A 13,393-nucleotide genomic window follows, 5' to 3' on the forward strand; every position below is an offset into this window, starting at 1 on the left:
CTTGGAGTATGCCTTTCTTCTTTGCCCTTTTCCTTTCTTTTCTAATTTTTTATTTATTTTTATTTTTATTATTTTATTCTATTTTTTATATGAAATTTATTGTCAAATTGGTTTCCATACAACACCCAGTGCTCATCTAATTTTTTATTTTAAAATAATTTCAAACTTAAAATATATATTATAAAAAATATATATTTTTCTCTTTGAACCATCTGAGATTAAGTTACCTTTACCACCATGTACTTCAATGTGTATTCATTCCTCTTAACGCTTTTATTTTAAATATAAATTAAGAGAACTGTTTATATATTACAAGGTATTCACTCAGACAGTTGTGGAAACTGAGAAGTCCCATGATCCACATCTGCAAGTTGGAGGCACATGAAGGCCGGGGTGTAGTTCATAGGCCTGAGAGCCAGAGAGCCAGTGGTGTAGATTCCAAAGTCTGACACGCAAGAACCAGGAGCACCCAGGGCAGGAGAAGATTGATGTCCCAGCTCAACAGTCAGGCAGAGAGCAACCCACTCCACCTTTTTGTTCTATTCAGACCTTCAGCTAATTTGACGATGCCCACCCAAGCAGGGTCATCAGCTTTACCCTGTCCACCAAGTCATATGCTAATCCCTTCTGGAAATACCCTTACAGACACACCCAGAAGTAATGTTTAACCAGACACTGGGCATCACATGGCCCAGTGAAATTGACACAGAAAGTTTATCATCACACACTCATCCCCACCTCCAGGTGGAGGAACTCCCGTGGGGACTAAGTGAGCTGACAGCTTTTATAGTGCTATGTGTTATGACTTTTAGACCAAGGGGTCAAAAGTGAAGAGTGGAATAAGTCAGAGAAAGACAGCATATGTTTTCATCATATGTGGAATTTGAGAAACTTAACAGAAGACCATGGGGGAAGGGAAGGGGAAAAAAACAGTTTCAAACAGAGAGAAGCAAACCATAAGAGACTCTTAAATACAAAGAACAAACAGGGTTGAAGGGAGGGGAGGGGAAAATGGGTGATGGGCATTGAAGAGGGCACTTGTTGGGATGAGCACTGGGTGTTGCATGTAAGTGATGAATCATGGGAATCTAGTCCCGAAACAAAGAGCACACTACACACTGTATGCTAGCTAACTTGACAATAAATTATATTTAGAATTAAAAAAAAAATGTAAAAAAAAAAAAAAATGAAAAAGTTGGTGATCCCCAATGTCTTATGGAAAAAAAAAAAGTACAAAGGTACTGGAGGTCCTACATGCAGTTACTGAGAGTACAAGTACAGTGGCATTGCTTATGTGTGACATAGAATGCTAGGTGATGGTACAGCCCATCAGAAGACAGGAGTGTTATTTATACCTTCCACTTTGAGCTTGCAGTGGTAAACTGGTTAGTCTGATGAAGCCTGAGGAGTTGTTAGCTGATTGCCTCTCTGGAATCTTAGAACCTTGGGATTGTCTGATAGTTGGGTGTTAAAACAGAAGTATTGCCTGTCCTGCAAACTTTCCAACACTCTATTTAAGCAGTATAGGCATGACTGTTTACTACTGGGATATCTAGACATCCACTCAGATAATAGAATATTCTTCATACCCAGACAGCTTAACAGCATATTTCCATGCCTTTTATTGCCTGCAGAATGTGGAGGCAAGAGAACTCTGAAACTCTCTACTCATAGATAATTGCTGCTTATTTAATTCTCCATGGGTCCCATAAGCATCTATCTTGTGTGTTAGTTTTCAATTGCTACATAACAAATTACCACAAATGTGGCTCAGTACAACACAAATTATCTCAGTTTCTATAGGTCAAATGTTTGAGCACAGCATGGCTTGATATTTTGCTCAGAGTCTCATTAGGCTGGAATCAAGGTATTGGCCAGGTAGTTCATCCGGACCTTGAAGTCCTCTTCTAGGCTCACTGGTTGTTGGCAGAATTCATTTCCTTGTAGTTGTAGGACTGAAGTCCTCATTTTCTTTCGAGCTGTCAGCCAAGGACAACTCTCAGCTCCTAGAGGCTGCCTACCGTTTTTTGCCCCACAGCCCCCATAGACAATTCACAAAACAAATGTTTGCTTTATTCCAGATTAGCCAGAGCACATTTCTCCGACTTTCACTTCGGCAACCAGCCAGAGAAAACTCTGCTTTTAAAGGGCTCATGTGATTAGGTCAGGCTTATTTAGATAATCACCCTGTCTTAAGGTCAGCTAATTTCAGAAATTAATTACATCTGCAAAACCCTTCACGACAGTACCTAGATTCCTGTTTGATTGGAGAAACTAGAAGAAGTTATGTACACCAAAGGCTGGGAATCTTGGGGGCTTAGTCCATTCGGGCTGCTATAACAAAATGCCATACACCGGGTAGCTTATAAACAACAAATTTATTTCTCATAGTTCTCGAGGCCGAGATGTCCAATATCATGGTGTCAGCATGTTTGGATCCTTGTGAAAGCCCACTTCCAGGTTGCAGACTGCTAACTTCTTGCTGTGTCCTCATGGCAGGAGAGACTAGGGAGCTCTATGGGGTCTCTTTTCTAAAAGCACTAATCCCATTCATGAGGGCCCCCCACCCATGACCTAAGTACCTCCAAAGCCCCCACCTCTTCATACCATCATTTTGAGCATTAGGATTTCAACAAAAGAATTGGAAGGGATACATTCAGACCATGGCAGGGGCATCTTAGAATTTCTTTTTTAATTTTTTAAATGTTTATTTATTTGAGGCACCTGAGTGGCTCAGTCGGTTAAATGTCTGATTTTGGCTTAGGTCATGATCTCACAGTTTGTGGGTTCGGGCCCCACGTCGGGCTCTGTGCTGACAGCTCAGAGCCTGGAGCCTGCTTCAGTTTCTGTGTCTCCCTCTCTCTGCCCCTCCCCTGCTCTCTCTCTCTTTCTCTCTCTCTCTGTCTCAAAAATAAATAAACATTAAAAAAATTTTTAAAAAGGTTTGTTTATTTATTTGAGAAAGAGCACAAGCGGGCTCTGCACTGTCAGTGCAAAGCCCGATGCTGGGCTTGAATTCACGAGCTGGGAAATCATGACCTGAGTCAAAATCAAGAGTTGGATGCTTAACTGACTGAGCCATCCAGTCACCCTGGGCCATCTTAGAATTCTGCCCAGCATATACTGGAAGGGTCTATCTGCTCTCAGCCATCTGTTAAGGACACAGGAATTAGGGGAAGGGGAAATAACTGGAGTAGTATAACTATAGTGCAGGGACCTGAACCCAGGTATTCCTTTCCATACCTCTGTACACTATATCAAGAGTAGGCAGGGGTGCCTGGGTGGCTCAGTTGGTTAAGCATCTGACTGGCTCAGGTCATGATCTTGTGGTTCACGAGTTCAAGCCCCACATTGGGCTCTGTGCTGACAGCTCAGAGCCTGGAGCCTGCTTCAGATTCTATGTCTCCCTCTCTCTCTGCCCCTCCCCTGCTCATGCTCTGTTTGTCTTTCTCTCAAAAATAAATAAACATTAAAAAAAATTAAAAAGAGTAGGCAAACACCAACTTAAAGGCACTACTAGAGCCATGAGGCTGGCTGGGTGGTGACCAACTCAACTGAGGTCACACTAATATGTTTATCCTGCATTTGATGTCATTGTATACCTGCCATGTGGACACTGTGCAAGGTGTCCTCACCTGTAGGTATAAGTAAATGCAGTCTAACTACTGTGGAACCATTGAAGAAGGAGATGGGTGGTGATGGGACTACTCCTGGGTCCTGTTAAGGTTCTTGTGCTGGGCCAGATGTTATAGATATTTTCAGAAGAAGCCTCGTGCCAGAAATAAGGGACTACCTGATACCATGGGAGACATTTGGAGGAAGTATATCCTATTTTATACTTGGATCCCTTCAAGAGAATCATCACCCACGCTATTGCATTCTTCTAGGCATCTCTTATCGACAATTGGCTCCTTTGTGAATCTGTCATAATGCTGGATCAGTCATCAGTTACTGGATGTAGCAAGGGTGACTTGGAAGCACTCCAGTGTTTTCTAACATTTACCTGCTGTGTGTTTCCTATCCTACTCCACTGAATCATACTACCCACCATCAGCCTATGAAACTGTCAGTAATGGACTCTTGGGTTCCATGTCTGGCTCTTCCTCTACTTCCTGGGATGACATAGGATTCTTGGTCATTGGAAAAGGCTTGGGAGTAGTTCCATAGGCTTTGCTAGGCTTTGTTAAAGTGCAGTAACTATGAATATTGGTCTTAACTGCACACAATGTGAGCTTGCGTGTACACACACACACAACTCTGGACTGGATAATATGTTCCACCTAGGCTGTTTTCCTCTGTGGTTAAATGGCCTTCACCTGTTTGCCTCCAGTAATCATGACCTATAACCCTGAGGTGATAATCCAACTATTTAATGTTTTCTGGGATTCTCAGGTCCCCCATTGCCACCACCTGGCCTAAATGTAAAGGAGAAGACTTCCCAGTGGGTAGTGAGGAGAAAGGACTAGGAGACATCATTCATAGTCTTATTCCTGAGTAGAGATATATGAAGCTGATAGAAAATCTACCAGTTATGCTAGGCTAAATAGCTAATGAGATCACTCTAGCCATCCAGCAGATTAGCCTCTACTCCTTAGCCAGAGTGGTTTTATTTTCATTTATTATTGTTGTTATTTTAACCAAAATGGATTTAGGCCACAAAACTGATCTTCATAATCTGACAGCAGCTGTCTCTGCCCTAATCAATAATTCCAATTATTTATAGATCACAATTAGTGGCAAGTAGAATAATCAATGTTCTGCATATGGGAAAAGGCAGTATGGTTATTTAGTGCATCCCAAACGGGTACCTCTTTTTCTTGTCTGAGTCTGAGCTCCCTCACCCCCTGGTTTAAGGAACAGCTATTTATGGCTTTCCATATTCCAGTGATTTTCAAAGTGTGGTTCCTACACCAGCAACATTCGCATCACTTGAGAACTCTCAGAAATGCAAGTTCTCAGGGTCCTTCATGGATATGCAATCTGCAGATAAGTCTTCCAGGTGATTCTGAAACAGCTGAAGTTTGAGAACCATTCTCCAAGGTTTCCTACAAACTGTAATGGTATGTATTACTGATGGAATGGGGTATGATGTATAGAGGCCACCTAGAGATTGGAGGTGAAGAACTACAATGGTTGAGAAATAAGGGTTAACTTGCCCAATATTCTCTGCTGGCTGGCCTCCTGGGAAAGGAGTTGGCCTTTGAGCTCCACGGAAATGATCTACAGCCAAATGCTTAGAAAAATCAGTTCTACTAGAATGCTGATCAGGTCACTTGTCTGCCATACCAAAACATGGTCTTTTGCCCCTAGTCTTGACAGCCTCTTCTGTATGTTTGATATATATATATGTGTGTGAACGAAGTGGTGGGATAGGGCTAGAAGCCATTGTTCTGCCATATCATGCCACTATTGGATCACAACCCTCATCCAGCCAGCCATTCTGTGGCTTCTCAGACCTCTAGCTTTGTGAAGAAACAACCTTCCTCATTGGTAGTGATGAGGAAGGGAGTTGTGTAGGAGACACTACATAGTCGTATTCATGCAAGGATCAGGGTCTCATTCCTATATGCTGACTCTAAATGGAATGAGCCATAAGGGACTTCCAAACCTGCTGCTGCTCCTATATTCGTTGGTTTCCTCCAATAAATACTATTCCAAAGGCCTGGTATGTGTCCTGTGTGGTCATTTGGCTTTGCTCCATGTTATTCAACTGTGTGAACATGTTGACATTATTTATTCATTCTTCTGCTGATGAGTATTTGGGTTATTTGCTGTTTGGGGTGATCAGAAGCAATGCTGCTATGAACATGATCATATATTTATCCTAGTGCTCACAAGAACAAATTTACCTACTAGATATCCTAGGTGTGGAATTATTAGATCATGGGGCATATATATCTTCAACTTTTTAAGATAATACCTACAAGTTTTCCAAAGGGATTGTACCAACTGACATCCCCCGCTATTGTGGGAGTTCGTACACATTACTCAACCTTGCTCGTGTTGCTTGATCGATCCTTGCTAACATTTACTATTTACTATTTACTTGCTAATATGCTACTATTTACTATTACATTTACTATTGTCAGACTACTTCATTGTAACCAATCTGTGTGTGTAGTGTAGTATTTCATTGTGCTTTTGCTTTTTAAAAAATAATTTTTTAATGTTTATTTTTGAGAGACAGAGAGAGACACAAAGAGAGAGACAGAGCACGAGTTGGGAGAGAGGGCAGAGAGAAAGGAAGACATGGAATCTGAAGCAGGCTCCAGGATCCAAGCTGTCAGTACAGAGCCCAACGTGGGGCTTGAACCCATGAACCTGAGCTGAAGTCGTTGGCTTAATAGACTGAGCCACCCAGGGGCCCCTCGTTGTGCTTTTACTCTTTTGTGAAGTCTTTTTTCAAATCTTTTCCTCATTATTTTCTTTTTTGTCATCTTTTAAATATTTTTTGTTGAAATTCCTTGTGTATGCTGGCTAATTATTCTTTCTCATTTTTGTGTTATAAAATCTTTTTTTGATTGCCTTTTTATTTTTTTTTTTTAATTTTTTTTTCAACGTTTTTTATTTATTTTTTGGGACAGAGAGAGACAGAGCATGAACGGGGGAGGGGCAGAGAGAGAGGGAGACACAGAATCGGAAGCAGGCTCCAGGCTCTGAGCCGGCAGCCCAGAGCCTGACGCGGGGCTCGAACTCGGAGCGCGAGATCGTGACCTGGCTGAAGTCGGACGCTTAACCGACTGCGCCACCCAGGCGCCCTTGATTGCCTTTTTAAAATGAAACTTCTGGGGTACTCGAATGTATTAGTTGGTTAAGTGTCTGACTCTTGATTTTGGCTCAGGTCATGATCTCACGGTTGTGAGAGCCCAGTCCCACATCAGGCCCCATGCTGGGCATGGAGTCTGGTTAAGATTCCCTCTCACCCGGGGCACCTGGGTGGCTCAGTCAGTCGGGCATCCAACTTTGGCTCAGGTCATGATCTCGTGGTTTGTGAGTTCAAGCCCTGGGTGGGGCTCTGTGCTGACAGAGCCTGCTTTGGATTCTATGTCTTCCTCTCTCTGCCCCTCCCCATTCATACTCTATCTCTCTCCTTCAGATATAAATAAACATTAAAAACGTGTTTTTAAAATAAAAAGAAAGATTCTCTCCCTCGTCCTCTGCCCTTCCTCCACTCACACTCTCACTCTCTCAAAAAAAATTTTTTTTAATTAAAATTAAACTTCCTGGGGCACCTGGGTGGCTCAGTCGATTGAGCGTCCGACTCCGGCTCAGGTCATGATCTCGTGGTCTGTGATTTCCAGCCCCAGGTTGGGCTCTGTGCTGACAGCTCAGAGCCTGGAGCCTGCTTCGGATTCTGTGTCTCCCTCTCTCTCTCTGCCCCTCCCCTGCTCATGCTCTGTCCCTCTCTGTCTCAAAAATAAATAAATGTTTAAAAAAATTAAAAAAAATAAGTAAACATTAAAAAAGATTAAAAAAATAAAAATTAAATTAAATTAAACTTCCTATTTTGAGATAATTGTAGATACACATGCAATGTTGGAAATCATAGAGAGCTATCCCACATACTCTTTACCCAGTTTCCTCCAATGGTACCACCTTGCAAAACAATACTGCACTATCCCAACCAGAGTATTGACATTGATAGAGTGAAGATATGGAACATTTCCATCCTCACGAGGATTCTTCTTTTTTACAGCCACACCTACTTCCCCCTGCTCCCATGTCCTCTTTATGATAATTTCCTTCTTTCTGCTGGCTTTGGGTTTATTTTGCCCTTCTTCTAGGTTATCAAAATGGGAGCTTAGATTATTGATTTGAGACTTCCTCTTTTCTAATTTATGTATTTGGTGCTATAAATTTCTCTCTCAGCACAGCCTTAGGTGTGTCCCACAAATTTTATATGTTGTATTTGCACTTTCACTTAATTCAATGTATTTTTGAAATCTACCTTGAAACTTGCTCTTTGACCCATATATTATTTGGAAGTAGGTTGTTTAGCTTCCAAATATTTGTAGATTTTCATGTTATCTTTCAGTTCTGATTTCTAGTTTGATTCCAATGTGTCACAAAACACACTCTGTATGACTTAAATCCTTTTAAATTTGTTGCAGTTTGTTTTAAGGCCCAGAATATGGTCTATCTTGATATATGTAATGGAAATAAGCATTTGAAATGAATGTATATGCTGATGTTGTTGGGCAGAATATTCTATAAATATCAATTAGATCCTGTTGCTTGATGTTGTTGATCTCTTCTAAATACCTGCTGATTTTCAGTCTAATTGTCCTATGAATTGTTGAAGGATAGGTGTTGAAGACTTGAACTTTTATTTTATTATTTTTCGCCTTTCAGTTCTATTAGTTTTTCATTAATGGATTTTCATTTCTGTTGTCTCCTGCACATACATTTAGGACTGCTATTTCTTTTTTTTGGTGGATTGACCCTTTTATCATTGTATACTGTCTTTCTCTCTTTCTAGTAATTATCTTTGCTCCAAAATCTAATTTATCTGATCTCAATGTAACCTCTTCTGCTTTCCTTTGGTTAATGTTTCCATGATATAAAATATCCCATCCATTTACTTTCATCCTGCCTATATTGTTTTATTTGAAGTGAGTTTCTTATAGACAGCATATAGCTGGAACATGAATCCTAGTCTACACCTTATAACATGGAAGGCAGGCAAAAACCAGAGCATGTCCTGATTTTTGTTATTTATACTTACATACTGCCTTTTCAACAAATGATGTGAGAAAGCCTGTAACAATAAATTTGCAATAAAACAATAATTAATATCTATTAATAAATACAGATAGGAAATCAGGGCCAAGGAAAAGATGAGCACAAATATGTTGGTTACAAGGGTTAAAGTATTGCTATAGTTGAACTTTAAATTTGGAATTAAACTTCCTGGTAGTTAAAGTAACAAGGTAATGTGTATATAATTTCCATTATCAGAAAGGGGGAGGGCACGCCAGTTACTGGTGACTCTAGACCAGCACTATCCAAAACATTTTCTGTAATAATGGATTCTGTACTTGTATCGTCCAGTGTGGGAGCCACTAGCTACATGTGGCTGTTAAGCACTTGAAATGCGGTTAGTGACTGAGGAACTGATTTTTGCATTTTAATTTTTATTAATTTAAATTTAGATAGCCACATATAGCTAGTAGCTATCTTATTGGACTGCTGAGGTCTAGAGGAAAAAAAGTAGTATAGTGTAGTTGGAGTCAAATGGGCTGTATTTATTTTTTTTTATTTTTTTATTTTTTATTTAAAAAAATTTTTTTTGAACGTTTATTTATTTTTGGGACAGAGAGAGACAGAGCATGAACGGGGGAGGGGCAGAGAGAGAGGGAGACACAGAATCGGAAACAGGCTCCAGGCTCTGAGCCATCAGCCCAGAGCCTGACGCGGGGCTCGAACTCCCGGACCGCGAGATCGTGACTTGGCTGAAGTCGGACGCTTGACTGCGCCACCCAGGCGTCCCTGGGCTGTATTTAATTTTTGGCTCTGTCACAGGTATGTATGACCATGGAGCAGCTACTTAACCTTCCTGAGCCTCAGCTTCTAGATCTGTAAAGTGAGTGCAATAATAGTATCTACCTTTAAGATTCCGAGCAAACAAAATAATGTGTGTAAAGCATTTAACACAACCCCTGACATCCAGGACACTCAGTCTCGTTTTATAATGGTTGAAATTACTTGGTTTGTCAGGAAATTTCATGCTAACTCTGACTCTTTTACTGGCACAAAAATGGAGGTTTTACAAGAGAATCAATAACTAGGAGTCTAGGTTGTGCTTATCTTAGCCAATAACTGCTTTCTGGCCATAGTATCAAAAGGTCAATCAACCATTGATTGAAAAAAATTTTTTTTATCCATTTGAAGTTGCTTCAGGATACTCTGTTTAAAAGCCTAGGGCCTCCTTTTTCCCTGCCAACTTGCTAAAGGATTAAGCCCTAAAATTAGTATTTCTTATCTCTTTCAGATTTGTAGTTCAGTATTTCTTCGTTATAGATGTATTAAAAGCAAAAACTAGTCAGTTCAATGACCTGTCACTGAAGAGAAGATTCATTACTTTTAATTAAAAGGACACTTGTTAAAAACAGGACTACCATATGCACTTAGCAAAGATAATGTCCAAGCTTTGGGCTTGGTCCGCTGCCGTACAATTGGCTAGAGTCTGGCATCAAGCCCCAGCATTGAATTCTCTCTGCCAAGAGAGAGAATTCAGAGGCTGGCGCTCAACTGCTCAGGTGACATGTGGCCATAGGTCTCGAGTTTATCCTTTTCTTTGTGTCAATGTTACCATTTTGCAGGTTTATATAATGAAAACTTAAAACAACCTTTGATTGTTTACTCATTCTTCAGTCCAAGCGGTGAGTGATAAATAATTTGCTCTTATAATAAGAAAATTATCAGAAGGCTGGAATAGTCATTGCCTAGACTTGAGGCTTCACGGAAAGTTAGGAATTGGCTGTGTTTTTATGATATTACTAGCTTCTATTTTGCTGAGAAACCTAGGTGCCATTCTAGATGTCTTATTTTATTTTATTTTATTTTATTTTATTTTATTTTATTTTATTTTATTTTTGAGAGAGAGAGAGGGTGCAAGTGAGCAAGGGTCAGGGGGAGAGAGAGAGAGAGAGAGAGAGAGAGAGAGAGAGGGAGAAGCGAGGCTCCACCAAAGCAGGGCTCGTGTTTACCTGAAGCAGGGCTTGAGCTCACCGGAAGTGAGGTTCATGCTCACCCCTGATCATGACCTGAGCCAAAGTCAGATGCTTAATGTCTGAGCCACCCAGGCACCCCATCCTAGATGCTTTAAATGCATGTGTGTGTGTGTGTGTGTGTGTGTGTGTGTAGGTTTGCAAAATATTTCGAATTGGCTTTATGGACTACACCAAACTGCAAACTCACTTACGTTGTTTTTAGCAGAATTCTCTGTAAGTTGATAGTGTGACAGCAATCACTAGGAAAAAACCTTCCCTCAGGTCAGCTTGCTCCTTCTGGAAACTATTGGACAAAGACCCACTACACTACAGAAGGAAAGTAGAGTTTTGAAGAAATGACTAGCAAACCTTCAGTTGGCAGTCTTGAAATCTTAAAAAAAACAAAATTGAGTTCTTCCAACACAGTCTTTTTTGGGTTCATCATATTTTTTGTCTAAGATCAGACAGGGCCCACCAGAGTTTGAACAATATTCATTGCAAAAGGACAATTTAATTAGATGAATAATGAGTCTATGAAATTGAGTCAGTTCTGTTGGGGCAATAAAGCCGGGAAAAAATCTCCCCCAAATATTGATGGGAATCTCAGTTTCTTAACACCACATCATGTCCCCCAGTTTACCTTCATTATTGATTTTTTAACAGGTAAATTTGAAGACTCCCACAGAGATTAATTGAATATATATGTTCTTTGAAATAAAATGTTATAATTTATTTGATGTTCTTTGATACCCTTTTAAAAAATATATTTATTTTGAGAGAGGGAGAATGTGTGTGTGCATGAGTGGATGGGGGGGAGAGAGAAAGAGAGAGAGGGAGAGAAGAGAGAGAGAATCCCAAGCAGGCCCACACTATCAGCACAGAGCCTGGTGTGGGGCTCAATCCCACAAACCATGAGATCATGACCTGAGCCAAAATCAAGAATCGGATGCTCAACTGACTGAGCCACCCAGGCCCTCCTGGTACCCTTTTTAATATTCTGTTTTGCATGCTTTAGTTTTGTTTGTCTCACTTCTGCTTTAAAACCAGGAGTAATAGGATCAGGCCTGTATTTGCTCAAACATGGGACCAGTTTCCAGCACTTCTTTCATTCTCTATTGATATGAGAAAAAGTTCTCTAAAGAAGAAATCAGAATGGAGTTTCAGGGAGCCTCTGGGTGGCTCAGTCAGTTAAGCAGTCAACTCTTGATTTAGGCTCAGGTCTTGATCTCACAGTTCATGAGATCAAGTGCCCATGGGACCCTGTGCTGACAGCATGGAGCCTGCTTGGGAATCTCTCTCTCCGTCTTTCTGCTCCTCCTTCCTCAAAATAAATAGATAAGCATTAAAAAAGAAAAGAGTAGAGTTTCAGAAAATCTTCATTTCACAAAAATTGCTTAATCCCTTGATTGTTACCTAATCTCAGTGGGTGCAACCAGTTTAGTACTGCTATGTCAAGGGTTAATCTCGGGTCCCCGAATAGAAGTTAGCAGAAGGAGGGTAAACATTCAAAGATCAAGCTACTTTTCTTATTCTACACTATTACCACCCTGATCCAAGCTACCATTCTTTCTTCTGGTCAAGTCCTCCCAACTGGTTATTGGGAGGTATACTCCAGGGAACACAGGTAGGTCAGAAAAAAATGTAGCCTGTCTTACTCAGCTTAAGGGTTGATGGCTCTGTAGCTTCTGACTATTTATTTAATCAATTGTGCCAAGCATTACAGTAAGCACTGGGAAGAAGTGATGAGTTAGGTATGGTCTCACCTTCAAGCAGATGAACTTAAAAGGGAGGAAGCAGAAATTAAAATCTCAGCAAAACAAAGTAGGTAATTATAATCAATGCTGCTAATATAGTACTAAGAAGTTAATTTGGAGGGACATATGGGACAAGGAGGGGAAGTACTTAATTGGGCCTGGTGGTAAGGAATAGGTGGTGATGATCAAAGAAGGCTTCCTGAGCTGAGTCTTACACCGACAAAAGGAGTTAGCTAGGTAAAAGTCAAGAGTGGGAAGGGAGTAAGCCTGGCAGTAGGAACAACACGAATGAAGAAAGATACATAATGGTGTGGAGGCGTAAGTAGTGCAAGAGGTTTGGTTTTGCTGGAGTTTCAATATGAGTAGGGTTGGAGGGAAGTAGGGGGAGAAAGAAGCTGGAGTGAAGGGCAGTATCCAATTAAGGGGCTTGAACTTTAACCTTAGGAATGAATTTTAAACGTGGCCAGATTTGTATTTTTAGAAGATCACTAGCTGCTCTTTGAAAGGCAAATTTGGGGAAACGTAAACTGGAAGCAGTGAGATTCTTTGGGAGTCTACTCCCATAACGACCTTAACCCTTACCACAGCAAGTACTAAGCAGCTGGTACCTACTGAGATGACTAGGGGCCTAGTGGGCATTGAAATGCAACAAGGGAATGACTAGGAGAAACGGATAGGAAGTGTGTGTGAGGGAGGGGGGGCTGCAAAGCAAAGGGAGGAATCAAAAATGGAGGGTTGGTTTCAGTTCTTGCCATTTAGCAATTTGGAGCCACAGGTGGTGGAGCAAATTTGATGGGAAAAATATGCGTCCGGATTATTGAGTTTGAGGTGTCTCCAACAGGACATTCAGATAAAGATGACCAGCAGACATTTGGATATGATGGTCTTAGAGCTTAGAAATGAGGTCGGAGCTAGAGAAATAGCTGG

The 13,393-nt window shown here is 40.8% G+C and overlaps 1 protein-coding gene across 2 annotated transcripts in view; it reads left to right on the forward strand.

Moving 5' to 3' along the window:
- Positions 1 to 9,476: 9,476 nt before the first annotated feature.
- Positions 9,477 to 13,393, forward strand: part of GDPD4 (glycerophosphodiester phosphodiesterase domain containing 4) — a 174,677-nt gene continuing 170,760 nt past the window's right edge. The window contains exon 1 of one of the 2 annotated variants that reach the window (XM_045038692.1): positions 9,477 to 9,583. The gene's annotated coding sequence lies outside the window, so the exon portion shown is untranslated. The remainder of the gene's footprint in view (positions 9,584 to 13,393) is intronic. The other variant, XM_045038693.1, reaches the window with a different exon arrangement.

Source organism: Felis catus, chromosome D1 (assembly GCF_018350175.1).
Source record: "Felis catus isolate Fca126 chromosome D1, F.catus_Fca126_mat1.0, whole genome shotgun sequence".
NCBI classification, from domain to species: domain Eukaryota; kingdom Metazoa; phylum Chordata; class Mammalia; order Carnivora; family Felidae; genus Felis; species Felis catus.